Source organism: Oncorhynchus mykiss, unplaced genomic scaffold (genome assembly GCF_013265735.2).
Source record: "Oncorhynchus mykiss isolate Arlee unplaced genomic scaffold, USDA_OmykA_1.1 un_scaffold_315, whole genome shotgun sequence".
Classification (NCBI taxonomy): Eukaryota; Metazoa; Chordata; class Actinopteri; order Salmoniformes; family Salmonidae; genus Oncorhynchus; species Oncorhynchus mykiss.
This window is the reverse complement of record NW_023493764.1, coordinates 15,001-22,500: the sequence shown is the minus strand read 5'-3', so window position 1 is coordinate 22,500 and position 7,500 is coordinate 15,001.

Below are 7,500 nucleotides of genomic sequence, written 5' to 3'. Positions count from 1 at the left end.
GGATCAAAAGTTAGGACACATCGGGCGCCGAAGGGTCTGGTCAAACCACTAAATCGGTCGCCGGCGGGAAAATGTCCAAAGTACCATGGTTCTGAGGGTCTGACTTCCCTCAAAACTGTCCGTTACTCATTTTCTATTCGGACTGAGCAGTTTGACACCACCCCCGTCTCTCTAGGACATGGAAGTCCTGTTGCCAAAAACCAGGTTTCTGAAATCGCGCCGGTACCTGTCTGGTCGACCCGCCACTGAGTGTGTAATCCAAAACAGGCCAAATATCGATGAAGCCCTGAACCTCACAGGGCTTCTGTGCGCCCCACCATCGGGGGTCAAATTCAACAAAAACGTGATAAATCAAAAAGTACACATCCGATCTTGATGGGGTTTTTTTTGCACGAAAGTGCATAAATAGACGAGCATTTACATTCAATTAAAAACGTTTTTGTATAAAACATTTTAATAGGAAATCGTGTTTCAAGTTTTGGGAAAAAAGTGAATGTCACAGGATGCATAGGTTCCTGTGGATGCGAATTTTTTTTTACATTATGTAATTGTTGCCCATCACGAGAGAGGGTATGAGACGAAATTTGGGACCTCTAGCCCTTCGGGAAGTATTTTTAATCATTTTTTGAAAATTACAGAAATTGGTCGAAAAAATGACAGAGTCCCACTTTTCACAGCCGTGCACCTGGTGATTGAAAACGTGCATCTGGTAACCCAAAAATGCGGTTCTCAATGCGCTTGCCGGTGTTACAGATATACATGTCCGATAATGATGCACCCTACTACGGACCTTTTTCAATGGGGGTCGGCCTGAATTATTTATGGAAGGTATGATTACTTTTTTTTTCTCCGTGCAACTGGTGATTGAAAACGTGCACCTGGTCACCCAAAACACGGTTCTCTATGCGGTTAGCGGTGTTCCCGAGATTCATGTCCGATAATGATGCACCCTACTACGGACCTTTTCAATGGGGGCCGGTCCGAATTATTTATGGAAGGTATGATTTTTTTTTTCTCTCTCCGTGCAACTGGTGATTGAAAACGTGCATCTGGTAACCCAAAACACGGTTCTCTATGCGGTTAGCGGTGTTCCCGAGATTCATGTCCGATAATGATGCACCCTACTACGGACCTTTTCAATGGGGGCCGGTCCGAATTATTTATGGAAGGTATGATTTTTTTTTTTTTTCAACACTTTTCCCCTCTTTTTCTCTCTCTGCCGGGGCCGGCCCTGGGTGCTTTATGGACGGTTTAAAACATGACTATGGATGCAAATGCTCATTTTCCTCCGTGCACCTGGTGATTGAAAACGTGCATCTGGTAACCCAAAAATTATAAAAGGGTTTTAAATACTTTTACCCGTCATTCTATTGATATAGCCCGCTAGGGGAGTGCCCCACTACGGCCCTCTCTCTGTCAGGGCCGTCCTTGGGTGCTTTTTACACACTTTAAGAAATCACGATGGATGCAGATTGCTATTAATCCTCCGTGCAACTGGTGATTGAAAACGTGCATCTGGTAACCCAAAATTTCAAATATGGTTCAAAATGAATTTAAAGGCACCCCTCTCATTGTTGCCCGCTATGGGAGCACCCCACTAAGGCCCTGTCTCGGTCGGGCCCGTCCTGAGTGCTTTATAGACACTTTAAGAAATCGCGATGGATGCAGATTGCTATTAATCCTCCGTGCAACTGGTGATTGAAAATGTGCAACTGGTGATTGAAAACGTGCACCTGGTCACCCAAAACACGGTTCTCTATGCGGTTAGCGGTGTTCCATCTATTCATGTCCGCTTATGGCGCACCCTACTACGGACCTTTAGCAATGGGGGCCGGCCCGAATTATTTATGGAAGGTCTGATGATGATTTTTTTTTTTTTTCACCATCTCTTTCTCTCTCTGCCGGGGCCGGCCAAGAGTGCTTTATGGACGGTTTAAAACATGACTATGGATGCAAATGCTCATTTTCCTCCGTGCACCTGGTGATTGAAAACGTGCATCTGGTAACCCAAAAATTATAAAAGGGTTTTAAATACTTTTACCCGTCATTCTATTGATATAGCCCGCTAGGGGAGTGCCCCACTACGGCCCTCTCTCTGTCAGGGCCGTCCTTGGGTGCTTTTTACACACTTTAAGAAATCACGATGGATGCAGATTGCTATTAATCCTCCGTGCAACTGGTGATTGAAAACGTGCATCTGGTAACCCAAAATTTCAAATATGGTTCAAAATGAATTTAAAGGCACCCCTCTCATTGTTGCCCGCTATGGGAGCACCCCACTAAGGCCCTGTCTCGGTCGGGCCCGTCCTGAGTGCTTTATAGACACTTTAAGAAATCGCGATGGATGCAGATTGCTATTAATCCTCCGTGCAACTGGTGATTGAAAATGTGCAACTGGTGATTGAAAACGTGCACCTGGTCACCCAAAACACGGTTCTCTATGCGGTTAGCGGTGTTCCATCTATTCATGTCCGCTTATGGCGCACCCTACTACGGACCTTTAGCAATGGGGGCCGGCCCGAATTATTTATGGAAGGTCTGATGATGATTTTTTTTTTTTTTCACCATCTCTTTCTCTCTCTGCCGGGGCCGGCCAAGAGTGCTTTATGGACGGTTTAAAACATGACTATGGATGCAAATGCTCATTTTCCTCCGTGCACCTGGTGATTGAAAACGTGCATCTGGTAACCCAAAAATTATAAAAGGGTTTTAAATACTTTTACCCGTCATTCTATTGATATAGCCCGCTAGGGGAGTGCCCCACTACGGCCCTCTCTCTGTCAGGGCCGTCCTTGGGTGCTTTTTACACACTTTAAGAAATCACGATGGATGCAGATTGCTATTAATCCTCCGTGCAACTGGTGATTGAAAACGTGCATCTGGTAACCCAAAATTTCAAATATGGTTCAAAATGAATTTAAAGGCACCCCTCTCATTGTTGCCCGCTATGGGAGCACCCCACTAAGGCCCTGTCTCGGTCGGGCCCGTCCTGAGTGCTTTATAGACACTTTAAGAAATCGCGATGGATGCAGATTGCTATTAATCCTCCGTGCAACTGGTGATTGAAAATGTGCAACTGGTGATTGAAAACGTGCACCTGGTCACCCAAAACACGGTTCTCTATGCGGTTAGCGGTGTTCCATCTATTCATGTCCGCTTATGGCGCACCCTACTACGGACCTTTAGCAATGGGGGCCGGCCCGAATTATTTATGGAAGGTCTGATGATGATTTTTTTTTTTTTTTCACCATCTCTTTCTCTCTCTGCCGGGGCCGGCCAAGAGTGCTTTATGGACGGTTTAAAACATGACTATGGATGCAAATGCTCATTTTCCTCCGTGCACCTGGTGATTGAAAACGTGCATCTGGTAACCCAAAAATTATAAAAGGGTTTTAAATACTTTTACCCGTCATTCTATTGATATAGCCCGCTAGGGGAGTGCCCCACTACGGCCCTCTCTCTGTCAGGGCCGTCCTTGGGTGCTTTTTACACACTTTAAGAAATCACGATGGATGCAGATTGCTATTAATCCTCCGTGCAACTGGTGATTGAAAACGTGCATCTGGTAACCCAAAATTTCAAATATGGTTCAAAATGAATTTAAAGGCACCCCTCTCATTGTTGCCCGCTATGGGAGCACCCCACTAAGGCCCTGTCTCGGTCGGGCCCGTCCTGAGTGCTTTATAGACACTTTAAGAAATCGCGATGGATGCAGATTGCTATTAATCCTCCGTGCAACTGGTGATTGAAAATGTGCAACTGGTGATTGAAAACGTGCACCTGGTCACCCAAAACACGGTTCTCTATGCGGTTAGCGGTGTTCCATCTATTCATGTCCGCTTATGGCGCACCCTACTACGGACCTTTAGCAATGGGGGCCGGCCCGAATTATTTATGGAAGGTCTGATGATGATTTTTTTTTTTTTTCACCATCTCTTTCTCTCTCTGCCGGGGCCGGCCAAGAGTGCTTTATGGACGGTTTAAAACATGACTATGGATGCAAATGCTCATTTTCCTCCGTGCACCTGGTGATTGAAAACGTGCATCTGGTAACCCAAAAATTATAAAAGGGTTTTAAATACTTTTACCCGTCATTCTATTGATATAGCCCGCTAGGGGAGTGCCCCACTACGGCCCTCTCTCTGTCAGGGCCGTCCTTGGGTGCTTTTTACACACTTTAAGAAATCACGATGGATGCAGATTGCTATTAATCCTCCGTGCAACTGGTGATTGAAAACGTGCATCTGGTAACCCAAAATTTCAAATATGGTTCAAAATGAATTTAAAGGCACCCCTCTCATTGTTGCCCGCTATGGGAGCACCCCACTAAGGCCCTGTCTCGGTCGGGCCCGTCCTGAGTGCTTTATAGACACTTTAAGAAATCGCGATGGATGCAGATTGCTATTAATCCTCCGTGCAACTGGTGATTGAAAATGTGCAACTGGTGATTGAAAACGTGCACCTGGTCACCCAAAACACGGTTCTCTATGCGGTTAGCGGTGTTCCATCTATTCATGTCCGCTTATGGCGCACCCTACTACGGACCTTTAGCAATGGGGGCCGGCCCGAATTATTTATGGAAGGTCTGATGATGATTTTTTTTTTTTTTCACCATCTCTTTCTCTCTCTGCCGGGGCCGGCCAAGAGTGCTTTATGGACGGTTTAAAACATGACTATGGATGCAAATGCTCATTTTCCTCCGTGCACCTGGTGATTGAAAACGTGCATCTGGTAACCCAAAAATTATAAAAGGGTTTTAAATACTTTTACCCGTCATTCTATTGATATAGCCCGCTAGGGGAGTGCCCCACTACGGCCCTCTCTCTGTCAGGGCCGTCCTTGGGTGCTTTTTACACACTTTAAGAAATCACGATGGATGCAGATTGCTATTAATCCTCCGTGCAACTGGTGATTGAAAACGTGCATCTGGTAACCCAAAATTTCAAATATGGTTCAAAATGAATTTAAAGGCACCCCTCTCATTGTTGCCCGCTATGGGAGCACCCCACTAAGGCCCTGTCTCGGTCGGGCCCGTCCTGAGTGCTTTATAGACACTTTAAGAAATCGCGATGGATGCAGATTGCTATTAATCCTCCGTGCAACTGGTGATTGAAAATGTGCAACTGGTGATTGAAAACGTGCACCTGGTCACCCAAAACACGGTTCTCTATGCGGTTAGCGGTGTTCCATCTATTCATGTCCGCTTATGGCGCACCCTACTACGGACCTTTAGCAATGGGGGCCGGCCCGAATTATTTATGGAAGGTCTGATGATGATTTTTTTTTTTTTTTCACCATCTCTTTCTCTCTCTGCCGGGGCCGGCCAAGAGTGCTTTATGGACGGTTTAAAACATGACTATGGATGCAAATGCTCATTTTCCTCCGTGCACCTGGTGATTGAAAACGTGCATCTGGTAACCCAAAAATTATAAAAGGGTTTTAAATACTTTTACCCGTCATTCTATTGATATAGCCCGCTAGGGGAGTGCCCCACTACGGCCCTCTCTCTGTCAGGGCCGTCCTTGGGTGCTTTTTACACACTTTAAGAAATCACGATGGATGCAGATTGCTATTAATCCTCCGTGCAACTGGTGATTGAAAACGTGCATCTGGTAACCCAAAATTTCAAATATGGTTCAAAATGAATTTAAAGGCACCCCTCTCATTGTTGCCCGCTATGGGAGCACCCCACTAAGGCCCTGTCTCGGTCGGGCCCGTCCTGAGTGCTTTATAGACACTTTAAGAAATCGCGATGGATGCAGATTGCTATTAATCCTCCGTGCAACTGGTGATTGAAAATGTGCAACTGGTGATTGAAAACGTGCACCTGGTCACCCAAAACACGGTTCTCTATGCGGTTAGCGGTGTTCCATCTATTCATGTCCGCTTATGGCGCACCCTACTACGGACCTTTAGCAATGGGGGCCGGCCCGAATTATTTATGGAAGGTCTGATGATGATTTTTTTTTTTTTTCACCATCTCTTTCTCTCTCTGCCGGGGCCGGCCAAGAGTGCTTTATGGACGGTTTAAAACATGACTATGGATGCAAATGCTCATTTTCCTCCGTGCACCTGGTGATTGAAAACGTGCATCTGGTAACCCAAAAATTATAAAAGGGTTTTAAATACTTTTACCCGTCATTCTATTGATATAGCCCGCTAGGGGAGTGCCCCACTACGGCCCTCTCTCTGTCAGGGCCGTCCTTGGGTGCTTTTTACACACTTTAAGAAATCACGATGGATGCAGATTGCTATTAATCCTCCGTGCAACTGGTGATTGAAAACGTGCATCTGGTAACCCAAAATTTCAAATATGGTTCAAAATGAATTTAAAGGCACCCCTCTCATTGTTGCCCGCTATGGGAGCACCCCACTAAGGCCCTGTCTCGGTCGGGCCCGTCCTGAGTGCTTTATAGACACTTTAAGAAATCGCGATGGATGCAGATTGCTATTAATCCTCCGTGCAACTGGTGATTGAAAATGTGCAACTGGTGATTGAAAACGTGCACCTGGTCACCCAAAACACGGTTCTCTATGCGGTTAGCGGTGTTCCATCTATTCATGTCCGCTTATGGCGCACCCTACTACGGACCTTTAGCAATGGGGGCCGGCCCGAATTATTTATGGAAGGTCTGATGATGATTTTTTTTTTTTTTTCACCATCTCTTTCTCTCTCTGCCGGGGCCGGCCAAGAGTGCTTTATGGACGGTTTAAAACATGACTATGGATGCAAATGCTCATTTTCCTCCGTGCACCTGGTGATTGAAAACGTGCATCTGGTAACCCAAAAATTATAAAAGGGTTTTAAATACTTTTACCCGTCATTCTATTGATATAGCCCGCTAGGGGAGTGCCCCACTACGGCCCTCTCTCTGTCAGGGCCGTCCTTGGGTGCTTTTTACACACTTTAAGAAATCACGATGGATGCAGATTGCTATTAATCCTCCGTGCAACTGGTGATTGAAAACGTGCATCTGGTAACCCAAAAATTATAAAACGGTTTTAAATACTTTTACCGGTCATTCTATTGATATAGCCCGCTATGGGAGCACCCCACTAAGGCCCTGTCTCGGTCGGGGCCGTCCTTCAGTGCTTTATATACAGTTTCATATATTACGATGGATGCAGATTGTGATTGTTTTCCAAAAGACCCGTGTGCATCTGGTAACCCAAAAATTATAAAACTGTTTTAAATCATTTTACCGGTCATTCTATTGATATAGCCCGCTAGGGGAGTACCCTACTACGGCCCTCTCTCGGTCAGGCCCGTCCTTAGGTGCTTTATATACAGTTTAAGATATTACGATGGATGCAGATTGTGATTGTTTTCCAAAAGACCCGTGTGCATCTGGTAACCCAAAAATTAAAATATGGTTCAAAACCCGGGTAACACCACTCTATTTACGGACATGACAGTAGAGCTTACCCCCTGGAGCTATTGACCTCCAGGCTTGTAGGCCCTTACTCACCACCCGGGTATCACCCCTCTATTTCGGGGAT